Source organism: Heptranchias perlo, chromosome 5, assembly GCF_035084215.1.
Source record: "Heptranchias perlo isolate sHepPer1 chromosome 5, sHepPer1.hap1, whole genome shotgun sequence".
Taxonomy (NCBI): domain Eukaryota; kingdom Metazoa; phylum Chordata; class Chondrichthyes; order Hexanchiformes; family Hexanchidae; genus Heptranchias; species Heptranchias perlo.
Window position 1 is genome coordinate 126,431,143 of NC_090329.1, and position 26,656 is coordinate 126,457,798.

The window sequence follows — 26,656 nt, forward strand, 5'->3', positions numbered from 1 at the left end:
GTGCCGGCACCGAGCACTCCCTAAATAGATACAGTTCGGGTTTGTTTGTTTTCCTCACACTCTACCCTCGGAGAGTAGAATGAGGTAGCGGAAGGACTCGCAGGCCCATTAACAATCTGACTGGCCACGACGTGAACGCTCCTTCCATGGCCTTAACCTCTATACCGGTCGATTGGGTGGTCGGTCCTATATAGCGGGAGGGTTTTGTGGGCTCCCACAACCCATACGATGAGGTGGGGTGGGCAACCCACTGGACACGAGTATCCCCACCGGACGTCAACCCAGAATTCAAAGTTGGTCTCCAGTCTCCACTCGCCAGGACTTTCTGAGGTGGGGTTCGAACGCTAAACCTTCTGACTGAGCAGGCAGGAATGCTACCCGTTAAAGCCAAAATCTCACTCCTACAGTATCGGTTCGATTCAGTAAACCTCTGTCCATTCTGTTCCAACAGTATACCTCAGCTTTAAACATGGAATCTTACAGCACAGAATCAGCCTTTTGGATCATCTTGCCTGCGGCCAGTTCTTTGAAAGAGCTGTCAAATTAGTCCCATTCCCCTGCTCTTTCCCCATTGCCCTGAACTGAAAACCATTTTTGTGGCCTGTCCGAGATTGAGTTAGCTCCTTATTAGGGGCAATTTTGTGTTGTTGTCCCACTCTGACAAGGTACAAGATTGAAACTTGCCCAAACTTTTTTCATGTATGGTACAGGCAACAGAGGAAACTTCATCCCAGGGTGCCAGCCTTGGCTCAGTGGTAGCACTGAACCAGAAGGTCATGGGTTCAAGCCCCATCCAGAGACTTGAGCACAAAATCTAGGCTGACATTGCACTGCAGTCCTGAGGGAGTGCTGCACTGTCAGAAGTGCCATCTTTTGGATGAGATGTTGAACCGAGAACTTGTCTGCCCTCTCGGGTGGACGTAAAAGATCCTGTGGCATTATTCAAAGAAGAGCAGGGGAGTTCTCCCGGTGTCCAGGCCAACATTATCCCTCAACTGACACCTAAAACAGTTGATCTGGTCATCATTTCATTGCTGTTTGTGGGACCTTGCTGTGCGCAAATTGGCTGCCGCGTTTTCTACATTACAACAGTGACTACGTTTCAACTGATTGAGCATGAGCTGGTTTTGAACCCAGTTCCCACAGGCGAAAGACCATTGCCCACCTGGAATGCCATGACTCATAATCACGAGGTTAATGGGAGCCCTCTCCCCATGCAATTGCTGCACTTCCCGTGCGACAGCATGTCGGAATTTTATTGACAACAGATTAAAGAAGCAAGGAACAAATCCAAGCTGAGTGTCCTCTTTTCCCACAAGGGACAATTCGAATGTGGTAGCTCTTCTTTTCCCACTGCCCCTTGCCCTGGAGATGTTTATTTTGAAGAAAATAAAAAAAAAACATGTACTGTCTCCTTTCTTGGAGCCAAGTTTTTTAATGAGAAAATGGATGTTTATGTTTACGAGGGGGTATCACTCTGAACACGACCTTCCAAAACCACACAACACGGTTTGGCCCGGTGCCTGGTGTTTTCCACTCTTGTGTTCCTTTTTAATATATATGAAGTCTGGTCACAGCAGATTCTTGAAAGTATCATCTTGACCTTTCACTGTTTATGTCAATCTTTGTAAACAAGTCATGCACGTGTTGGCTTGTGAAAGAGTCTTCGGAAGATGGAAACTCCATTGAGGACGATGGGAAGGAACGGGGCCGTTGGGTGAGTCAGCTCTGTGCTCGGTCATCCCTGGGCCCTGGATTTAAATCCAGCCCAAAATGAGGTCCTTTTCCTCTGCATTTGCTGCAAGGGCCTCCTTGAAATAAGTAGCGGCCAAACGCGGAATTTGAGAACACTTAATTCAGCACACTCCTGGCATCTTCCTGGACTGCATCACACATTTTTAGTATCACACATTTTTTACCCATGCCAGCATCAAGGACAGGGAAGAGTGGCAGCGTGAAATTGGAGGAATGGGGCAAGACCGCCAGAACTGAGCGGGCCGGGGGGGGGTGGGGAGAGTGCTATCTATTGACAGGTCTGGTTATATGCCAGTGTAAACCAGCTGAACAAACTAAATTCTTCCCTAAGCTTTTATTACTCTAGCCCACCAGTGTTATGGAAACCTTTCCAGCAGGAGCATCTTGCCTCTGGATCGTCCAATTCATCTTTCAGATGAGCCGTTAAACCAAGGCCCCGTCTGCCCCCGCAGGTGGAAGTAAAAGTAGCAGTATTTCGAAGAAGTGCAGGGGAGTTCTCACTGGTGTCCTGACCAATATTTGTCCCACAACCAACACCATGTAAACACATTATCTGGTCATTATCACATTGCTGTTTGTGCACAAATTGGCTGCTGCATTTCCTACATTACAACAGTGACTACACTTCAAAAAACACTTCATTGGCTGCAAAGGGCTTTGGCACATCCTGAGGTTGCGACAGGTGCTTATGAATGCGAGCTTTTCTTTCTCTCTTTCTTTCTTCCTTTCTCTCTCTCTTTCTTTTTTTCCCAAATGGATAATGAGCTGGAGAGATCTTTTCACTTAATAGGGCTCGTGAGAACCTGCCCTTCCCCATCCCCAGGCATTGAACTAATTTGCTTGCATCTGGGCTTGATGCTAATTCAGTACGTTACTCCTAGGAACCCCCTGGCTTCTGTCCAGCTGACCTTAAACCTGGGCCTGTTGCATGCACACCATCCTACAGACATTCCCATCTTGTTCCTGTTTAGACCCCAGCAGGGAAGGTTGCGGAAATCGTTTCAGCAGTACGACATGGCACAAAGGTTTCTTTGACTCATATTCTTTACTGTAATTTCATGCTGATTCATTTACCTTTGAAAACGTTTGTGTTTGAATGACCCACCCTTCAAGGCTGGCGTACAGTCAACACGGAGAGAATGGAATCTTTCGACACTGAGTGTCTGGGTAAAGTGCAGATGAGTTCGGGTGACCAGGTGGGTCAGGGGCCGAGCACAGCTCTCTCTGCTCTGTCCCAACAGGTGCGCCTTAACCCAAACGTCAGAAGTGCAGCCCCGCAGACAAAGGAAGAGCTTTCTTTCTTTTCCCCGTTCTCGCTGTTTTTTGATTGAGGTTTGCCTAGCAAGTGTAACTTTGTGCTGTGCATCCCCCCAACCCCCTGGAAACTGGGCTGAGACTTTCCCGCACGGTAGGCTAGGAACGTGGGAAGACGTTGGGAAAAGGGAAAGGGGCCCTTTTCCCCCCGCAAGCCCCAACCCTTTCCTGATCAATTAGGTGTCAGTTTGGCTCAGTCAATGATGCTCTTACCTCAGAGTGAGAACATTATGGGTTCAAGCTCCACTTGAAGGAAGCCAGGGAGGAAATAGCAGATGCTCTGAGGATCATTTTCCAATCCTCACTAGATACAGGGGAGGTACCGGAGGATTGGAAGACTGCAAACGTAGTACCTTGTCAAATGCCTTACTAAAATCCATGTAGACAACATCTACTGCACTACCCTCATCAATCCTCCTTGTCACTTCCTCAAAGAATTCAATCAGATTTGTGAGGCATGGCCTTCTCTGAACAAATCCATGTTGACTATCCTGATTAAACCATGCCTTTCCAAGTGATGGTTTATCCTAGCTCTCAGTATTGATTCTAATAGTTTGCCCACCACCGATGTAAGACTGACCGGCCGAACAATTATAGGCCGGTCAGTCTTACATCGGTGGTGGGCAAACTATTAGAATCCTAGCCAAGTGCGCCGGTGGTGAAGGGAGTGAATGTTTAGGGTGGTGGATGGGGTGCCAATCAAGCGAGTTGCTTTATCTTGGATGGTGTTGAGCTTCTTGAGTGTTGTTGGAGCTGCTCTCATCCAAGCAAGTGGAGAGTATTCCATCACACTCCTGATTTGTGCCTTGTAGATGGTGGAAAGGCTTTGGGGAGTCAGGAGGTGAGTCACTCGCCGCAGAATACCCAGCCTCTGACCTGCTCTCGTAGCCACAGTATTTATATGGCTGGTCCAGTTAAGTTTCTGGTCAATGGTGACCCCCAGGATGTTGATGGTGGGGGATTCAGCGATGGTAATGCCGTTGAATGTCAAGGGGAGGTGGTTGGCAAATTTGCAGATGAAACAAAAATTGGCCGTGTAGTTGGTAGTGAAGAGGATAGCTGTAGACTCCAAGAAGATATCAACGGGTTGGTGGAGTGGGCGGAAAAGTGGTAAATGGAGTTCAACCCGGAGAAGTGTGAGGTAATGCACTTAGGGAGGGCAAACAGTAAAAGGGAATACGCAGTAAACGGGAATATATTGAGAGGGGTAGAGAAAGTGAGAGACCTTGGAGTGCATGTGCACAGGTCCCTGAAGGTGGCAGTACAGGTAGATAAGGTTGTGAAGAAGGCATACGGAATGCTCTCCGTTATTAGCCGAGGTATAGAATACAAAAGCAGGGATGTAATGATGGAACTGTGTAAAACGCTGGTCAGGCCACAGCTGGAGTATTGTGCGCAGTTCTGGTCACCATATTACAGGAAGGACATAATTGCTCTGGAGAGAGTGCAGAGAAGATTTACAAGAATGTTGCCAGGGCTTGAAAATTGCAGCTACGAGGAGAGATTGGATAGGCTGGGGTTGTTTTCTTTGGAACAGAGGAGGCTGAGGGGAGACTTGATTGAGGTGTACAAAATTATGAGGGGCCTCGATAGAGAAGACAGGAAGTACTTGGTTCCCCTAGCGGAGAGTTCAAGAACTAGAGGACATAGATTTAAGCTGATTGGCGGAAGGATTAGAGGGGACGTGAGGAAAAAAGTTTTTACCCAGAGGGTGATGGGTGTATGGAATTCGCTGCCAGAATTGGTGGTAGAGGCAGGGACCCTCAACTATTTAAAATGTACTTGGACCTGTTTGTTAAGTGCTGTAAGCTGCAGGGCTACGGACCGGGTGCTGGAAGGTGGGATTAGAATGGGCACCTGGTTGTTCTTCGAGCCGGCGCGGACACGATGGGCAGAATGGCCCCCTTCTGTGCCGTATCTTTTCTATGGTTCTATGGCTCTACGGTTCATGGACCCGATGACGTAATCTAGGCTGACGCTTCAGTGCCGTACTGATAGAGTGCTGGGGTTGGCTCGCAGACTACGCTAGATGAGGGTAACCTGTGAATTGGTGCCCCAGGTGATACAGAGATGCACACTGCAGCCCATCCACTTGCAGCCCTCCCCACTTTCAGATGTCTTGATCTCATCTGGCCACTAGAAGAGCAGGGACAGTGAGGCAAACTCTGCGCTAATTTCCCTCATCTAAATTAACCTCACGCATGAGGAACAAATGATGATGACTGAGAGAGAGAGTGCTACATTGTCAACGGTACTCCCCTTTGAATCAGGTGTTAAACAGAGGCCCCATCTCCTTTTTTGAATGGTCCAGATGGTCAATAAAGGTCCCATGGCACTATTTGAAGATGAGTGGGGAGTTAGAATCATAGAATTATAGAATAATACAGCACAGAAGGAGGCCATTCGGCCCAAGAGCTGTACAATTGGTCCCACTCCCCCACTTGTTCTTTCCCTGTAGCCCTTGCAAATCTTTCCTTTTCAAGTATTTATCCAATTGCCAGAATCCTGGCCACCATCCCTCTCTGAATGTAAAAGCACCGGCGTTCGTGGGATCTTGCTGTGCTCGCCTACGTAATAACAGTGGCTGCACTTGAAAGTAATGCATTTGATGTGCGAAATGCCTTGAGAAGCAGCTCTCGGCTCTGGGGGGGCCGTGGGGGTTGATACGTTTGGCTTCAGCATCACCAGGCTGTACCGGGGTAAACCATCCAGGATTTCTGCTCCTGAAACGTTAAAACCAGCGACCCCTGCTGGCCAGTGCATGCGTGCGGATGCCGGGTGGAGACAGGAGTCGGTCCGTTTAAGGCAGCATTGTCGAAGGTGCTTGCGCTTCAGACAAGACTTTGAACCGAGGCCCCTGTCTGCCTGCTCGCGTGGACTGGAAAGATCCCACGGCACGGTTCGAAGAGGAGCATGAGGTTCTTCCGGTATCCTTGGCAAACGTCCCTCCCTCGACCAACTTCACCAAAATCATCGCTGTTTGTGAGGCTTTGCTGAGCACAGAATGGCTGCCATAATTGCCTACATAACAACAGTGACTGCCCTTTAAATAAAAAGCAGCACAGTGGTTGGGATGCGTGTTAGGACATCCTGAGGATGTGATCATTACATAGAATTACACACAGTCTACAGCACAGAAACAGGCCATTCGGCCCGACAGGTCTATGCTGGCATTTATGCTGTACACGAATTTCCTCCCACCCTGCTTCGTCTAACCCTATCAGTGTAACCTTCTATTCCTTTCTCCCTCATGTATTTATCTAGCTTTCCCTTAAATACATCTATGCTATTTGCCTCAACTGCTCCATGTGGTAGCGAGTTCCACATTCTAACCACTCTCTTGGTGAAGAAGTTTCTCCTGAATTCCCTATTCAATTTATTGGTGACTATTTTATATTTATAGCCCCTAGTGGAAACATCTTCTCTACGTCTACCCTACCGAACCCTTTCATAATCTTAAAGGCCTCTATCGAGTCACCCCCTCAGCCTTCTCTGTTCTGGAGAAAAGAGCCCCAGTTTGTTCAGCCTTTCTTGATAGGTATAATCTCTCAGTTCTGGTATCATGGCGCACTAGAAATTTCTGTTTCTTTCCCTTTCCCAAGATTTCAATACCCATCACCAATACAAGTTCTAGCTTTCAATTTAATCTTTCGAGTTTCAGTTCAGTAAGAAATATTTGCTTATGATTACTTGGCAGCTGGCCAGCTGCTCAATTTCTCAGCTAACCAAAGGTTAATGGTAACCTGCTCCAGGCGAATTGGCAAATTAAATTTCCCGGGCTCAAGCCCAGATGGTCACTTTGCTTATGCAATTGGGTTCATATGCCAGCGGCATCCTTCTTTGAATAAGATCTCCCCTGGGAGGAAGGGGGAAGTGGGAATCGACTCCAAAGTGCTGACATGTACTTGGCAAGCTCGCAAAGCACCCTGATGATAATGTTCATTTCCTTCAAAGCTACTCAGGATGGTTGAAGCGAGTTTTCCCAAGCTTTCCAAGCAAGCCTGGATAAGCTTTAACCTTGAGATATTGTCAACCAGGAACACTGCAAATTCCTTGGCTTTGCGGTAGCTAAGTGACTCAGTTTGTTAAAAAAGAACATAAGAAATAGGAGCAGGAGTAGGCCATGCAGCCCCTCGAACCTGCTCCACCATTCATTAAGATCAGGGCTGATCTTTGACCTCAACTCCACTTTCCCACCCGATCCCCACATCCCTTGATTCCCTTAGTGTCCAAAAATCCATCGGTCTCAGTCTTGAATATACTCACCGACTCAGCATCCACAGCCCTCTGGGTCAGCGAATTCCAAAGATTCACAACCCTCTGAGTGAAGAAATTCCTCCTCATCTCAGTCCTAAATGGCCGACCCCTTATCCTGAGACTATGCCCCCTAGTTCTAGACTCTCCAGCCAGGGGGAGCTACCTCTCAGCATCTACCCTGTCAAGCCCCCTCAGAATCTTATATGTTTCAATTAGATCACCTCTCATTCTTCTAAACTCCAGAGGGTATTGGCCCATTCTACTCAATCTTAGGACAACCCTCTCATCCCAGGAATCAATCTAGTGAACCTTCATTGCACCGTTTCTAAGGCAAGTATATACTTCCTTAGGCAAGGAGACCAAACTGTACGCAGTACTCCAGGTGTGGTCTCACCGAAGCCTTGTACAATTGCAGCAAAGCTTTCTTACTCTTGTACTCCAACCCCTTTGCAATAAAGGCCAACATACTATTTGCCTTCCTAATTGCTTGCTGCACTTGTGTGTTAACTTTCTGTGTTTCGTGTATATGGACACCCAAATCCTTCTGAACACCAACATTTAATAGTTTCTCACGATTTAAAAAATATCCTGTTTTTCTATTCTTCTTACCAAAGTGAATAACCTAACATTTCCCCACATTTTACTCCATCTGCCACCTTCTTGCCACTCACTTACCTTTTCTATATCCCTTTGCAGACTCTTTATGTCCCCCCCACAACTTACTTTCCCACCTAGCTTTGTATCATCAGCAAACTTGGATACATTACACTCAGTCCTTTCATCTAAGTCATTAATATAGCTTGTAAATGGCTGAGGCCCAAGCACTGATCCTTGTGGCACCCCACTAGTTACAGCCTGCCAACCTGAAAATGATCTGTTTATTCCTACTCTCTGCTTTCTGGCCATTAACCAATCCTCTATCCATGCTAATATATTACCCTCAACCCCATGAACCCTTATCTTGTAAAACAACTTTTTGTGTGGCACCTTATTGAATGCCTTTTGAAAATCCAAACATACTTCACCCACTGGTTCCCCTTTATCTACCCTATTAGTTACATTCTCAAAAAACTCTAATAGATTTGTTAAACACAGTTTCCCTTTCATAAAACCATGTTGACTTTGCCTAATCATTTTATGATTTTCTAAGTGCCCCGTTACCACGTCCTTAATAATGGATTCCATCATTTTCCTGATGTCAGGCTAACTGGCCTGTAGTTCCCTGTTTTCTCTCTCTCTCCTTTCTTGAATAGCGGTGTTACATTTGCTACCTTCCAATCTACTTGGATCATTCTAGGATCTAGGAAATTTTGGAAGATCACAACCAATGCATCCACTATCTCTGCAGCCACCTCTTTTAGAATCCTCGGATGTATGATATCAGGTCCAGGGGATTTGTTGGCTTTTAGTCCCATTATTTTCTCCAGTACTTTTTCTTCATTAATATTAATTACTTTAATTTCATCATCCTCATTAGACCCTTGGTTCCCCTCTTTTACTGGTATGTTTTTTGTGACTTCTACTGTGAAGACAGATACAAAATATTTGTTTAACGTCTCTGGCATTTCCTTTTTCCCTATTACAATTTCTTCTGTCTCAGCCTCTAAGGGGTCTGTGTTTACTTTCACTAATCTCTTCCTTTTTACATACTTGTAGAAGCTCTTACAATCTGTTTTTATATTCCTTGCTGGTTTCCTCTCATTCCATTTTCTCCCTCTTTATCAATTTTTTGGTCATCCTTTGCTGTTTTCTAAAACTCTCCCAGTTCTCAGGCTTACTACTCTTCTTGGCAACATTATAAGCCTCTTCTTTTAATCTAATACTATCCTTAACTTCTTTCGTTAGCCACGGATGGATCACTTTTCCTGTGGAGTTTTTATTCCTCATTGGAATGTATATTCGTTGAGAATTATGAAATATTTCTTTAAATGTTCGCCATTGCGAGCTGTCTTATCTTTTAATCTAATTTCCCAATCAACCGTAGCCAACTCACTCCTCATACCTATGTAATTGGCTTTGTTTAAGTCTAAGACTCTAGTTTCAGATTTAAGTACGTCACTCTTGAAGTCAATGTGAAATTCTATCATATTATGATCACTCTGCCCCAGAGGATCCCTTACTATGAGATTACTAATTAACCCTTTCTGATTACACAAGACAAGCTCTAAAATAGCCTGTTCCCTGGTTGGTTCCACGATGTAATGCTCTAGGAAACTATCTTGAATGCATTCCATAAACTCGTCCTCCAAACTACTTTTGCCAATTTGGTTTGCCCAGTCTAAATGAAGATTAAAGTCTCCCACGATTACTGCATTACCTATGTTACAAGCTCCTCTTATTTCTTAACTAATACTCTGTCCAACAATATAACTACTTACACAAATTGGGGTTGTATTCTCTAGACTTTCGAAGGTTAAGGGGTGATCTGATCGAAGTTTATAAGATATTAAGGGGAACGGATAGGGTGGATAGAGAGAAACTATTTCCACTGGTTGGGGATTCTAGGAGTAGGGGACACAGTCTAAAAATTAGAGCCAGACCTTTCAGGAGTGAGATTAGAAAACATTTCTACACACAAAGGGTGGTAGAAGTTTGGAACTCTCTTCCGCAAACGGCAATTGATACTAGCTCAATTGCTAAATTTAAATGTGAGATAGATAGCTTTTTGGCAACCAAAGGTATTAAGGGATATGGGCCAAAGGCAGGTATGTGGAGTCAGATCACAGATCAGCCATGATCTTATCAAATGGCGGAGCAGGCACGAGGGGCTGAATGGCCTACTCCTGTTCCTATGTTCCTATGTTCGGGGGCCTATAAACTACCCCTTATTATTATTATTATTTCTTATCGCCATCCATATTGATTCTACTTCCTGATCTTCTGAGCCAAGATCCTTTCTCACTACTGTCTTTATGTCATCCTTTATTATCAGGGCTACCCACCATCCCCCACTTTTTCCATTTTGTCTGTCTTTTCAAAAAGTCAAGTACCCTGGAATATTTCGTTCCCAATCTTGGTCACCCTGCAACCACGACTCAGTAATGGCTACTACATCAAACCCATTTATCTCTATTTGTGCCATTACTTCATCTATCTAGTTACGAATGCTTCATGCATTCAGATAAAGCACCTTTAATTTTAACTTTTAGTCTTTTTCCCCGATTTGACCTTATTCACTGATGCACTATTATCGTTAAACTCTCTGTCCCTTCCTGACACATAAGGTTAAATCTCATGGGATCCAAGGTGAGGTAGCCAATTGGATACAAAATTGGCTTGACGACAGAAGACAGAGGGTGGTTGTCGAGGGTTGTTTTTCAAACTGGATGCCTGTGTCCAGCGGTGTGCCTCAGGGATCGGTGCTGGGTCCGCTGTTATTTGTTATTTATATTAATGATTTGGATGAGAATTTAGGAGGCATGGTTAGTAAGTTTGCAGATGACACCAAGATTGGTGGCATTGTGGACAGTGAAGAAGGTTATCTAGGATTGCAACGGGATCTTGATAAATTGGGCCAGTGGGCCGATGAATGGCAGATGGAGTTTAATTTAGATAAATGTGAGGTGATGCATTTTGGTAGATCGAATCGGGCCAGGACCTACTCCGTTAATGGTAGGGCGTTGGGGAGAGTTATAGAACAAAGAGATCTAGGAGTACAGATTCATAGCTCCTTGAAAGTGGAGTCACAGGTGGATAGGGTGGTGAAGAAGGCATTCAGCATGCTTGGTTTCATTGGTCAGAACATTGAATGCAGGAGTTGGGATGTCTTGTTGAAGTTGTACAGGGCATTGGTGAGGCCACACTTGGAGTACTGTGTACAGTTCTGGTCACCCTATTATAGAAAGGATATTATTAAACTAGAAAGAGTGCAGAAAAGATTTACTAGGATGCTACCGGGACTTGATGGTTTGACTTACAGGGAGAGGTTAGACAGACTGGGACTTTATTCCCTGGAGAGTAGGAGGTTAAGGGGTGATCTTATAGAAGTCTATAAAATAATGAGGGGCATAGATAAGGTCGATAGTCAAAATCTTTTCCCAAAGGTAGGGGAGTCTATAACGAGGGGGCACAGATTTAAGGTGAGAGGGGAGAGATACAAAAGGATCCAGAGGGGCAATTTTTTCACTCAAAGGGTGGTGAGTGTCTGGAACGAGCTGCCAGAGGCAGTAGTAGAGGCGGGTACAATTTTGTCTTTTAAAAAGCATTTGGACAGTTACATGGGGAAGATGGGTATCGAGGGATATGGGCCAAGTGCAGGCAATTGGGACTAGCTTAGTGGTATAAACTGGGCGACATGGACATGTTGGGCCGAAGGGCCTGTTTCCATGTTGTAACTTCTATGATTCTATGACACACTCTGCTTACCTTTACTCAAATCACTACTCTGCTCTATGGCCTTGACTTTTCTCTTTAGATTTATAAATTTACCTTTACTTGAACCCTACCTCCCCCCCCACCTTTTTAGTTCAAAGCCTAATGGTTGATCCCATTTGGCAGATCAGGATTGGCATCTTCCGCCGACGAGACCAACCTCACTGGACTGGGTTGCTCTGGCGCAAATTTGGGCGCGTCTGCACTGGCAGCCAGACTGGTGACCCGAATCAGGAATTGGCACTGGCCTATCGGGTACCAGCCAGGACTGAGTTCTCAGATTGTACCCAGTGTGCATTGTAGATGTATGGTGTTTGTATGCATGGATATTAATATTATGTATTAATTGATGTGTATAAAATGATAATAGAGAGGACAGGAAGGACCTAGTTCCTTAGCAGATAAGTCAATAACCAGGGAGCATAGATTTAAAGTAATTAGTAGAAGGGTTAGGGGGGTGTCGAGGAGAAATTTTTCACCCAGAGGATGGTGGGGGTCTGGAACTCACTGCCTGAAAGGGTGGTAGAGGCAGAAACCCTCATCGCATTAAAAAGGTACTTGGATATGCACTTGAAGTGCTGTAACCTACAAGGCTACGGACCAAGGGATCGAAGTTGGGATTAGGCTAGATAGCTCTTTTTCGGCCGGCACAGACACAATGGACCGAATGGCCACATTCTGTGCCATACATTTCTATGATTCCATGATTCTATGGGTCTTGGGCATGGTGCTGGGTCACATGGTACCTCTACTACTGCTACTACTACTACTAGAACTACCACAACTACTACTATTACCACTGACACTGCTACTTATTTTTATTCATTCGTGGGATGTGGGCGTCGCTGGCGAGGCCGGCATTTATTGCCCCTCCCTAATTGCCCTTGAGAAGGTGGTGGTGAGCCTCCTTCTTGAACTGCTGCAGTCCATGTGGTGAAAGTTCTCCCACAGTGCTGTTAGGAAGGGAGTTCCAGGATTTTGACCCAGCGACGATGAAGGAACGGCGATATATTTCCAAGTCGGGATGGTGTGTGACTTGAAGGGGAATGTGCAGGTGGTGTTGTTCCCATGTGTCTGCTGCCATTGTCCTTCTAGGTGGTGGAGGTCGTGGCTTTGGGAGGTGCTGTCAAAGAAGCCTTGGCGAGTTGCTGCAATGCATCCTGTAGATGGTGCACATTGTAGCCATAGTGCGTCGGTGGGGAAGGGAGTGAATGTTTAGGGTGGTGGATAGGGTGCCAATCAAGCGGGCTGCTTTGTCCTGGATGGCGTCGAGCTTCTTGAGTGTTGTTGGAGCTGCACTCATCCAAGCAAGTGGATAGTATTCTATCACAATCCTGACTTGTGCCTTGTAGATGATGGAAAGGATTTGGGGAGTCAGGAGGTGAGTCACTCGCCGAAGAATACCCAGCCTCTGACCTGCTCTTGTAGCCACAGTATTTATATGGCTGGTCCAGTTAAGTTTCTGGTCAATGGTGACCCCCCGGATGTTGATGGTGGAGGATTCGGCAATGGTAATGCTGTTGAATGTCAAGGGGAGGTGGTTAGTCTCTCTCTTGTTGGAGATGGTCATTGCCTGGCACTTGTGTGGCACAAATGTTACTTGCCACTTATGAGCCCAAACCTGGATGTTGTCCAGGTCTTGCTGCATGCGGGCATGGACTGCTTCGCTATCTAAGGGGTTGCAAATGGAACTGACCACTGTGCAATCATCAGCGAACATCCCCACTTCTGACCTTATGATGGAGGAAGGGTCATTGATGAAGCAGCTGAAGATGGTTGGGCCTAGGACACTGCCCTGAGGAACTCCTGCAACAATGTCCTGGGGCTGAGATAATTGCCTCCAACAACCACTACCATCTTCCTATGTGCTAGTTATGACTCCAGTCAATGGAGTAGTACTACTAGTACTACTGCAACTATTACTGCTAGTACGATTACTACTACTACAACAACTATCATCAGGAAAGACTGAACAGACTGGGGCTCTTTTCTGTAGAAAAGAGAAGGCTGAGGGGTGACCTGATAGAGGTCTTTAACATTATGAAAGGGTTCGATAGGGTAGACATAGCAAAAATGTTTTCATTTGTGGGAAGTTCAAAATTGGGCGTCATAAATATAAGATAGTCACTAATAAGTCCAATAGGAAACTAAGGAGAAACCTCCTTACCCAGAGAGAGTTCGAATGTGGAACTCGCCAGCACATGGAGTAGTTGAGGCGAATAGCATAGATATATTTAAGGGGAAGCTAGATAAAGACATGAAGGAGAAAGGAATAGAAGGTTATGTTGATAGGGTTAGATGAAGTAGGGTGGGAGGATGCTCATAAACACTGGCATAGACTATTTGGGCCGAAAGGCCTGTTTCTGTGCTGTAAATTCTATGTAATTCTGTAATTCTACTACTACTATAACAATAGGACGCTGCATTTATATAGTGCCTTTAACTTAGAAAAATATTCCAAGGTGCTTCACAGAGGTGGAATCAGACGAAAATGGATACTGAGACAAAGGAGATATTAGGAGGGGTGAACGATGTGGGGTTTTAGGTGGGCCTTAAAGGGTGTGAGGGAGGTGGGGAGGCAGATGTCTATCATAAATAGTTGTAAACAATTTTACAACACCAAGTTATAGTCCAGCAATTTTATTTTAAATTCACAAGCTTTCGGAGATTTTCTCCTTCCTCAGGCAAATGTTTCAAGATCTCAAACACCACAAACTGCCGGCTCACAGTGGAAAGGAGGAGATCTTGAAACATTTGCCTGAGGAAGGAGAAAATCTCCGAAAGCTTGTGAATTTAAAATAAAATTGCTGGACTATAACTTGGTGTTGTAAAATTGTTTACAATTGTCAACCCCAGTCCATCACCGGCATCTCCATATCATAAATAGAGCAGAGTTGGCAGTGAGACGAACATTAGGAGATGGCAGTGAATGGTCAGATTCTGGCCGCTGTGTGTGGTGGATTACAAGGATTTGGCATTGAATCACACAGCACCAGGTGGGAGTGAGCTGTGAGCTTTTACCCAGTCTGTTTTAGGGGTTGAGCCAGAATCGTTACTAAGGCAAACAGTATCAGACAGGAATGAATGAGCGATTGCTCTCTGTCACGTATTATAGGTGCACAGGGGCTGACCTGGGAGACAGAGGGCAGGGGAAGTCAATCGCCTGATTTTTACTTGATACCCTGTTCCATACTGGTGCAGATGCCTTGTGAACAGAGCGTAACTGGTGGGTGGAGGGAGGCCCATCTGAGGTACAACTGGGCGATGTTCACCACCCGATAGAACGTGGCCACGAGCTCCTTGGTTCTCACTGGATGACTAGGATGAAGGGAATGAAAGGATTACAGAAACATCGGAGCTGCCAGATGTGCAACATTTGGCTTGGTTTCCCAAGCTGCATTTGTATTTTAAAAACACACACAAACATACACACACGCACACAAACACGCGCACATGCACATATATACACACGCACACAAACACAAACACATGCACACACACGCACATACATACACATGCACACAAACACAAACATGCACATACATACACAGGCACACGCACATACATACACACGCACACAAACACAAACACATGGGGCCCGATTTTACCAGGGGTGCGGGTTCCTGGCGGGTGGGCCAGCGGGCGCGTTGAAAACGCGCCTGCTGAAATTAGTGGGTTGCCCGCGCGATCGTAGCAGGCAACACACTAATTGGATCCACTTACCTGCTCCTTCGGGTTCCCCGCTGCTGATCTGCGCGTCGGGCGGGCTGCGCATGCGCAGTAAGATCTGTCAGCTGGAGGCGCTCTATTTAAAGGGGCAGTCCTCCACTGACAGATGCTGCCACAAACAGCAAAAATTACAGCATGGAGCAGCCCAGGGGGAAGGCTGCTCCCAGTTTAATGATGCCTCACCCCAGGTATCATTAGATGGGGTGAGGAGGAGGGGGAGGACAGAGATCTTCCACCTGGCGGCCGGGAGGAAGCGGCCTGCCTCTGCCACCAAGAAGGCCTGGCTCGAGGTGGCAGAGGAGGTCACCAGCGCCACCAACATATCGCCCACCTGCATACAGTGCAGGAGGCGGTCCAATGACCTCAGTAGGTCAGCCACAGTGAGAACACGTAGTCTTTCCCCTACACTCCGTCTGCCACAACACTGCCCCCACCCCACATCTCCTTCGGCACTGCCAACACTACTCTGTCACATCACCCCTCATACCCACTCAAACCTCATCCTCATCTTACCTGCACCTACTCACCCCGCCACTACCACGCAACCCAATCCTCATACAATCTCATGGCTCTATCCCATACTCACCCTCTCGTGCATCTCTCTCACGGCCAGCCTCACTCAACCTGCCACCACCTGTGCTGCAGCCACAGGGCATGCATCACATATGTGCAGCAGGCAGCGTAAGGCAAACGTGTCGTGAGCATGAAGGGGATGCACAAGGGTGTTTGAGGGTTTGTCATGGTTGTTACTTATATTGAATTTCAGAACAACTCACATCACACATTATATTGGCACCACTACTGCCATGTCTTCGCGAATCCTGTCCGGTTTGTGCAATAATGCCCGCTCCTGGGTATCCCTATGAGGACCCACCACTGATGCCACCCAGTGTGTCACTGCAGAGTGGGTGTAGGTGTATTTGCAGGGCTCTTCTGCGCAGACGACTGAGAGACATCGGGGATGTCCCCGGTTACAGCCTGGAAGGCTGTGGAGCAGAAGTTCGGGAGAGCAGTGGTGACTTTGACAGTGACAGGTAAGAAGATGGTGCACGGGCCAGCCAGGAGCAGCTCGGTATGAAAGAGGCTGCAGATGTCCACGGCTACATGTCGAGTGACTCTGAGCCTCCATGTGCACTGCTGCTCAGAGAGGTCCAGGAAGCTGAGCCTCGGTCTGTGGACCCTGTGGCGAGGGTAGTGCCCTCTGCGACGCATCTCTCTCTGCGGTAGCCCTCCCTCCTGCTGTACAGGTGGATGTGTCACAGCACTCTGTTGTGGAGCTCCACGTGTCAGAGGTGGGCGGCGTGGATGGCGAGGCTGATGTGGCTGGTGATGCCGTTCGCCCTCCGAGGGGGTCATGACTGCAGCTACGGCGGCCCCCATCCGGAAGATGTACATCTGAGGGGGTCCGCAAGGTAGTTACATGTCTCCGGACCCCGGGGTAAGTGTGCAGGTTGGTGACTTCGACCATCAGGAGGAGGGTGGTGGAGGCCAAACTTTGTCCCAAGTGACAGAGTGGCCTCCTGCAATGGGTGAGGGTCTCTTCCCCACCACCTGTCAAATGGACCTTTGCAGCTGCCACAGGCTGACAGCTGCAACACTTCCATTTCAACTGGGAGTGTTTCCCCCAGTGTGTGAAACAGTCCCATGTTTATCCAAAATCACACACAGTCCCTTAATCAGGTCAGTTAATGACCTGAACAAGCAAAGTAAATACACTCAAGTGGCATCTCGCTGGCTTTAATTGCCTGCGGGATTCCCACCAGCGGGGGCTGCGCGCACACGCCGGCGCGTCATCGGGGAACCCGGAAGTGGGCGGGATCGAGGCGCGATCTGGTCCCGCACCTGGATTTCGGGATTTTCGGGGCCCCCCTGCCGAGAACGCACCCGGTAGCGGGTGCTAAAATCGGGCCCATGCACACGCACACACACGCACATACATACACACACGTAAACACACAAACCAACATTTTTTTTCCATTCATTCTTGGGTTGCGAGCGTCACTGGCAAGGTCAATATTTATTGACCACCCATCGTTGCCCCTGACAAGATGGTGGCGGTGGGCCTTCTTCTTGAACAGCTGAGTGATTTGATGCAACTGAGTGGCTTGCAAGACCACTTCAGAGGGCAGTTAAGAGTCAAATGCATTGCTGTGGGACTGGAATCACATTTAGGCCAAACCGGGTAAGTTCGGCAGGTTTGCTTCCCTAAATAACATTCGTGAACCAGTTGGGTTTTTACGACAATCCGACAGCTTCATCGTCACTTTTACTGATACCAGCTTTTTACTTCTAGATTTTTTAAAAACTGAATTCAAATTCCCAAACTGTCCATGGTGGGATTTAAACTCTTTGTTCTCCGGATTATTAGTCCAGTAACATAACCGCGACACTACTAAACTGGCAAAGCAACAGCCTAATGTATCGGTCGTTCCATTGTTTTCTTGTGCAGTTTTCCTGTGGGCATTTCACAACCTCAGGACATCCTAAAGTGTTTTACAACCAATGAAGTACGTTTGAAATGTAGTCATTGCAATGTAGGAAACGTGGCAGCCAATTTACGCACAGCAAGGTCCCACAAACAGCAATAAGATAAATGACCAGATAATCTGTTTTTAGTGATGCTGATTGAGAGATAAATATTGTCCAGGGCGCTGGGGAGAACTTTGCTCTTCTTCGAAATAGTGCCATGGGATCTTTTAAATCCACCTGAGAGGATAGGTGGGACCTCAGTTTAATGTCTCACCTGAAAGACAGCACTTCCGACAGTGCAGCACTTCCTCAGTACTGCACTGGAGTGTCACCCTAGATTTTGCGGTCAAGTTTCTGGTGTAGGACTATGAACCCGTGACCTTCTGACTCAAAGGTGAAAGTGCCACCAACCGAGCCAAGGCTGATGCCATAATAGCGATTGGGCTTCAAAATTCACCATCGGTAAAGTGCTTTGCAATGTTGCTGAGAGATAAGGGCTATGTAATTCAATCCTTATTATAGGTGATGCCAAGTTTGGGCTTTAAAAGGATGTAGGAGGAAGGGAAGACCGAGGAAGGTAAGGTAGGAAAGGAAGAGAAGAAGAGAAACAAAGAAAGAAAGCAAACCAGGATTGGCCACACAGACATTTTCCAAATACCTCACAAATGCAACTTTGACATCCATCTTGTTCTTTGGTAAAATATCAAAGTGAATCAAAGGCCCTTTGAGCACGAGCAGTGCTGGTTTATACAAACTGCTTCACAATGGGATTACTCATGTCCATTTTTATCAGTCCTTGGATGTGAGACTCACCCATTCCTCAGCACAACATTTGTCAGCAGAGCATTAAATCAAGGGCCTAAGATAGGAAACAATTCGAACGCCACGTCAAGTATCTTGGTCCTGGTTCCATTTGAGTGCAATGGAAGCTAAGCACCAGGCAGCGGTTGCTTCTCGGGATTCCAGAAGAAAGGATCTAGGGGGACATAAAAGGTCGGAATCTCAGGACATTACTGTTGGCGTCAGTGTTATCTTTCGAGTGGTTGGCACTTAAAGGGGCACAGCCTTCCTGGAAAATGCATTCACCAAGCTTTTCACTTTGTTTATAGAAATCCAACAGGACGATATAAATCATATTCCACCACTTGTGCCTGATGACATTCCGAAATATATCATACACAAGTGTTCTGTCTTCTTTCTCTCCTTCCCCCCTCCCCCACCCCAGTTGAGTCAGAAGGTCGTGGGTTCGAGTCCCATTCCAGTTTGAGCACGTAATCCAGGCTGACATTTCAGTGCAGTACCGAGGGGGTGCTGCACTGTCGGAGGTGCCGTCTTTCAGATAAAATGCTAAATCGACACCCCGTCTGCCCTCTCAGGTGGACGTAGAAGATCCCACGGCACTATTTTGAAGAAGAGCAGGAGAGTGTTCCCTGGCATCCTGGCCAACATTTATCTCTCAACCAACATCAGTAAAACAGGTTATCTGGCCATTATTATATTGCTGTTTGTGGGACCTTGCTGTGCGCAAATTGGCTGCCGCATTTCCTACATTGCAACAGTGACTACACTTCAAAAGTACTTCATTGGTTGTAAAGGACTTGGGACGTCCTGAGGTCGTGAAAGGCACTGTATAAATGCAAGTTCTTTCTTTCTTTCTTGATCTTGACTGCAAACGAGAGCCTTTTCCACAATATTTGTAAGATAGTCCCTGTTGCATCATTTTCACCATCTGTGTCTATCATGAGTTTGTGGCTTTCGTTAATTATTTTCCACTTTCAACAAGGAACGCTGCCCTTTCAAAGTCTTCCAACTGGCACCACTGGCAAATGACCAGCTTCCAGTCCTCATCTCGCATATTCTACTGGTTGCTGCGGAGCAAAAAATCGTGAGGAATTCGAAGCTTCAGCTGGTCCAATAAAGTCTGGAGTGTGTTTAGACTACTTTACCCTGTCAATCAGGCTGTGGGCCTCTGCTATTTTTATTGTACGCCTGTACGTCATAACTAGTGTACAGTAGAAAAATCAAAACACACTGCAGATTGCTTTAAATTTTCCCTGCGTGCTGACATATGTGTATTTGTGGTTTGCACCTGTGTTTTTGTACCATTGGTAATGTTAGAGTTTCCACAAAGTATCTGAGTGAAGTTGATATCGCGTTACAAAAGGATGATGAGCAAAAGGAGTTCCACACTTGCTTTCCTTTTGACCTTTGACTTGACGAGGACGATCACTATACAGATTTAAAACTCGCGAACCACAGTATTAGATTAAGAGAATGTTCAGAGCATGAACACACTAAACCCACAAACTGCAACAATCTATCTCGAAAACATTAACAATATCATGTCTGTGCACTTTCCTGGTTACAAAACCTTCCTTCCTGCTGTCACATCTTTTGTGCCAACTTTTCACATTGCAGATTTCCACATTTAGAATGGAAGCCGCCTATGTAAACTGGTCACGTTGCAATAACACCCTCCTACCAGTGGTGGCACTGCAGTGTCCCAGTTTCTCATCTCCCACCCCTCAGCCTACACTGCAGAGAAGCTCCAATGTTCCAAACAACTCTCCCTAACAACAGTGACTTAACGGCATTGGCCGTAAAGCTTTTTGGCACGTTTTGAGGTCATGAAAGGTGCCGTATCAACGCAAGTCTTTCTGACTTTTCTTCTTTTTAAATTGCTCTCAGTTCAACGTAACCATAAATAATGAGCAGTTCTGGGCACCGCACCTTCGGAAGGATATATTGGCCTTGGAGGGAGTGCAGCGTAGGTTAACTAGAATGATACCCGGACTTCAAGGGTTTAATTACGAGGAGAGATTACACAAATTGGCATTGTATTCTCTAGCGTTTAGAAGGTTAAGGGGTGATCTGATCGAAGTTTATAAGATATTAAGGGGAACGGATAGGGTGGAGAGAGAGAAACTATTTCCGCTGGTTGGGGATTTTAGGAGTAGGGGGCACAGTCTAAAAATTAGAGCCAGACCTTTCAGGAGCGAGATTAGAAAACATTTCTACACACAAAGGGTGGTAGAAGTTTGGAACTCTCTTCCGCAAACGGCAATTGATATTAGCTCAATTGCTAAATTTAAATGTGAGATAGATGGCTTTTTGGCAACCAAAGGTATTAAGGGATATGGGCCAAAGGCAGGTATATGGAGTTAGATCACAGATCAGCCATGATCTTATCAAATGGCGGAGCAGGCACGAGGGGCTGAATGGCCTACTCCTGTTCCTATGATTCCTATGATATGAAAATGAGGATAATAAAAATAAAGTATCACTTTAAAATGGGGGACTGCATTTATTCGCACTCCCTTGCCCATTGCTATCTAATCCTGTTTCAACTGTAGACTGCACTTGGTCTTAACTTCCTTGGGGAGTAATTTTAACTTTTGGCGATAGTGTAAAACAGGCAATATCGGATTGGCCGCTGGTCATACAACTCTCTCTGTTCATGCTGAAAAAGGAACAGGCCGGTAAAGAGACCAAAATCAAGGCTAATATATTTAAATGTAATATTTAGTCCTAATTTTGCCTTTTAAAACTTCTAGATAGCCAACATTTGTGGGAAATGTTAAAATCATAGAATCACAGAAAGTTTACGACACAGGAGACCATTCGGCCCATCATGTCCGCGCCAATGTTGTGGTCCTTGGGCCTACTATTTTTTCGAACGTTTCACTCCACACGCGCTATGGTGCTGAAAAACTCCCCCAGTTATAGTTCTATCGCGGAAACATATTTTTAACAACTTTAAATGAAAATAAAATCTTTCGACACTTTACATATTTATATTCAACTAACATCACTAAAAAGCAGATTATCTGGTTATTATCACATCGCTGTTTGTGGGACCTTGCTGTGCGCAAATTGGCTGCAGCCTTTCCGACATGACAACAGTGACTACACCTCAAAAGTACTTCATTGGTTGTAAAGCGTGTTGGGACATCCTGAGGATGTGAAAGGTGCTATAGAAATATCAGCTCTTTTTCCTTTTTTACCATTTGCCCGGCTTTGTTTTTTTAAATTCTGTTTACTCTTCTTCCACCTCCATTCTCTTTTTGATATTTACCAGGGCAAATTTTATGGATTTGCACTCCCAAGTGTGGAGCTTTGCCCACCTGAAGTGAATCTTGGGAATTAATGGACATGTAATCCTGCTGGTCTCTATGCGATTGTCCCGATTGTCGTTAAAAACCCATCTAGTTCACTAATGTCCTTTAGGGAAGGAAGCCTGCTGTCCTTACCCGGTCTGGCCTATATGTGACTGCAGTCCCCACACCAACGTGCTTAACTCTTAACTGACCTCTGAAGTGGCCTCGCAAGTCACTCAGTTGTCCCACACCACCTTCTCATAGGCAGCCAACGCCAGTCTTGTCAGTGATGCCCTGATTGATTAGAAAAAAAAATCCATGAATGTTTAAATCAATCCCGGATTTGATAGAAGTCATTTTTTTTTTAGATAATCAGGAGATAGAAGACCAGTTTGATCTTGTCACATTATTGCAGAAAAGATTGGGGGCTATTTGACCTCCGGAGATGTCACAGATGAGCCCATTTCTGTTCTCACCTGGCACTAGTACACGGGCACATTTTCCAACAGAAGTTCACTGGATAGCGATCAGTAATGGGAACTTTTTATTCTCTCGTCTTGGGACATCACAACTGCTGCAGTGATGGAGGTCAGACCGGGGATTGAATCCAGGACCTTGTTCGATCCCATTCCTTACCAGATAGTCAGCCATTTCCTTTACGGCTGCCGTTAGAAGGAATCCCTTCCGTGCACCTACTGCTCCTTGGATGGGGGCGGGGGTTTGGGGGGCTGGAAATAACCCTGGTCTTTAAAAGGCTGAGAGGAATGGATAATGTAGGAACGTAGGAACAGGAGCAGGTCGTTCAGCCCCTCGAGCCTGTTCCGCCATTCAATTTGATCATGGCTGATCTGTATCTTAACTCCACCGACCCGCCTTGGTTCCATAACCCTTGATACTCTTGCCTATCAAAAAAATCTATCAATCTCAGTTTATCAAATTTTCAATTGACCCCCAGCCTCAACAGCTTTTTGGGGGGAGAGTTTTCCAGATTTCCACTACCCTTTAAGTGAAGAGGTGTTGGCTAACATTACCCCTGAATGGCCTAGCTTTAATTTTAAGGTTATGTCAACATAAGCAAGTTAGAGACCGAGGGTCTTGAGGAGAACAGGAATATCAACCCTCGAGCCAGACTGGAGATTGGAAAAACTTTAAACAGAGGCAACCCCCTCCACCCCCACTGCTGTTTCCTGGCTCAGTGCCTCCACCCTCCACATTTAAGTCGGTCCCGAGAACACGAATGTCTGGTGAAGAACAAGACTGAAGGTTACATGGCCGAGTATAGACGACCGTTGATCAAATTGGAAGACGATACCTCCTGCATTGCTTGGGACATGGGAATGCCATCCATGGAATGTAATGTGCGTGGGACTAGACCCACGGACATGAGGGATAGCTGAGCTCAGCAAGGTGCACATCAGACTGTTATAAACCGACGTTTCAACTCGTGACTGATTGTAAGCTCAACGTGGTACTTATTATAACTTAAATTATTCCAGGCAGCCTGTAGGGTCATGATTGACAATCTTTTTTTATACAACTTTGATATTTTACCCGCCGACTGTCAACTTTTGTCTCCTGAAGGCGTTGACCTCCAAACCGGGGGACAGTTCCATGACTTGCCGTGCACCCTCCAGTATCTCACAAGTCAGCCTTGACATTGAGTGCTGCTAAGCTATTCAAACATGGAAGGCATCACAATGGAGCCCAACCCTGTCATCATTCAATACTCTGATGTGGGCACTTCCAAACGAGTAGCTGGATAACACACAGGGAGTAAGATCCCGGGATGATTTTTTTTGCCTCCCTAACCTAAGCACACAGATCAATTATAGCACGGATAATGCCATTCCAGAACACAGGACTTGCTAGACGAGAAAAGACTGAGGCCCATCTGATTCACCATCTACCTGGTAGTCACATGATCCAACGATAATGGAGTTGTTGACTGATCACAGCAATCAATCTCCATCAATTAGTCTACAACAGACCCAGACATGAGGTGAGGAAAATCCCCAGTGATGGAGAGCTTTGGGAAACATAGGTGCAAAGTCACCTGATCCTCCCGAGCCCCCTACACTCGCCACATGTCATGTCTCAAATTACTCATGTACTGTATCCCAAAATGTTATTTTCTGAAAGAAATCTATTTAATTTGCATTTGAATGAATCGGCACTAACGGCTTCCACCGTCTCCCTCGGGAGCCTGTTCCATAGATTGACCACTCGCTCACTGAAATAATGGCCCCGATTTTAACTGCCTCCACCTGGCGGAAACCGAGCAAAGGGGCAGTTAAAATAAGGCGAGTCACTTACCTCCGCTGATCCCACTCCCTCCCCGCCATGTCCCGATACTAACCTGCACTTTTGAGCAGACGTGCGGGACAGCCGCAGGAAGGAGGCGGTGGTCCTGCTTTAAATATGCAGATCGGGTCCGATCAAGACCGATCTGCAATTTTAGTTGGAGGTCTGAGCGAGGGAGCAGACTCGGCTTCCCCATCAGGCCAGATCTGTCAGGGGGTGGGGTGGGGGGGGGGAGAATTGTGGGCCAGAAGAGGCCTCGGAGGTAAGTTTTAAAGTTTTACTTTTGGTTTCCTTGTGATCTAGGAGGGGTAGGATTGCCTCACAAGGAAGCCCTGGGTCTCCCTTGCACTGGGCTACCCCCACCCCCCCCAACCCGATCCCGCTACAAGCTTCATCCCGCACCCGCCCCTGGGTCTCCCTTGCACTGGGCTACCCCCCACCCCCAACCCGATCCCGCTACAAGCTTCATCCCGCACCCGCCCCTGGGTCTCCCTTGCACTGGGCTACCCCCCACCCCCCCCACCCGATCCCGCTACAAGCTTCATCCCGCACCCGCCCCTGGGTCTCCCTTGCACTGGGCTACCCCCCCCCCAACTCGATCCCGCTACAAGCTTCATCCCGCACCCGCCCCTGGGTCTCCCTTGCACTGGGCTACCCCCCCCCCCCAACTCGATCCCGCTACAAGCTTCATCCCGCACCCGCCCCTGGGTCTCCCTTGCACTGGGCTACACCCCCCCCCCAACCCGATCCCGCTACAAGCTTCATCCCGCACCCGCCCCTGGGTCTCCCTTGCACTGGGCTACCCCCCCCCCCCCCAACCCGATCCCGCTACAAGCTTCATCCCGCACCCGCCCCTGGGTCTCCCTTGCACTGGGCTACCCCCCCCCCCCCCAACCCGATCCCGCTACAAGCTTCATCCCGCACCCGCCCCTGGGTCTCCCTTGCACTGGGCTACCCCCCACCCCCCCCACCCGATCCCGCTACAAGCTTCATCCCGCACCCGCCCCGATCCTGCCACAGTCTTCCCCTCCACCACTCCCGAACCTGCCCAGAGCTTCCCTCACGCCCCCCCCCGCCCCCCCCCCGCAGACTGCGGATGACCATTCGCACAGGTCCCCAACTGCGGCCTCCTGCCGCCAGACGCTCGAAAAGAGCCAAATTATCAGCGTGTGTCACATCTACCAGAGCTCCCCAGAAAGTGAGAGTGCAGGACACAGGGCCTCCTCACAAAAACTTTTTAAAAGGCAATTAACAGTTTGGCACCAAGCAGAAAGAACTTTGATGTAGAAGTGAAGAAAAATAAACATCAATGAACCAATTGTTAGGTAAGGGTATCAAGGGATAAGGAGCAAAGATGGGAAAATGGAGTTGAGGTACAGGTCAGCCATGATCTAATTGAATGGCGAAGCAGGCCCGAGGGGCTGAATGGCCGAGAACCATAGAACCATAGGAAAGATACAGCACAGAAGGGGGCCATTTGGCCCATCGTGCCCGCGCCGGCTCGAAGAACAATCGCTTATGGGGACGGATCGGGAGCAGCTCCGAGGAAATTCCGAGCCAAGGTCATCTGTGGTCAGCCAGCTCACATACTCTGACACAAGGCTGTGATATCCCAATACAGGTAGTTGAAGTCAGTCTGTGCAGCAGCTGTCTTGAGATATGAGTTACGGAATTTCAGCTTCATCCAAAGGACAGAGAGAAATAAGGAAGGTCCACAGTTTTGGGGTTCTGGGGCAGAATGAGATAGAGTAGGAAGCATTGCGATGAGTTTTGATTTCAGCACACAATAAAGACACCGTACTCTTTCTTAGTAAAACCCAAAGCCGTGGAAATAAAAAAAACTTGCACTTATCTCACACCGTTCACATCCTCAGGATGTTCTAAAGCGCTTCACAGTCAACGAGTTACTCCCAAAGTGCAGTCACTGTTGTTTTAAAGGCAGATGTGACGGCCTATTCACACAGAGCAAGGTCCCACAGAGAAATGATCAGTTAATCTGTTTCGGTGGTGTTGCTTAAAGAAAGAATTCAGGACGCCTCAAAGCGCTTCACAGCCAATGAAATACTTTAGGCGATGTCATAGAATAGAACCATAGAATCTTACAGCACACAAGGGAGCCATTCGGCCCATCGTGCCCATGCCAGCTCTTTGAAAGAGCTGTAAAATTTAGTCCAGCACCTCAGCTTTTTCCCCATAACCCTGCGAATTAGTGCTCTTCACGTACATGTCCAATTGCCTTTTGAAAGCTCCTATTGAATCTGCTTCCACCACCCTTTTAGGTAGTGTGTTCCAGATCTTAACAACCCTCTCTGTGAAAAAAATTCTCCTCATTTCTCCTCTAGTTCTTTTGCCAATTATTTTAA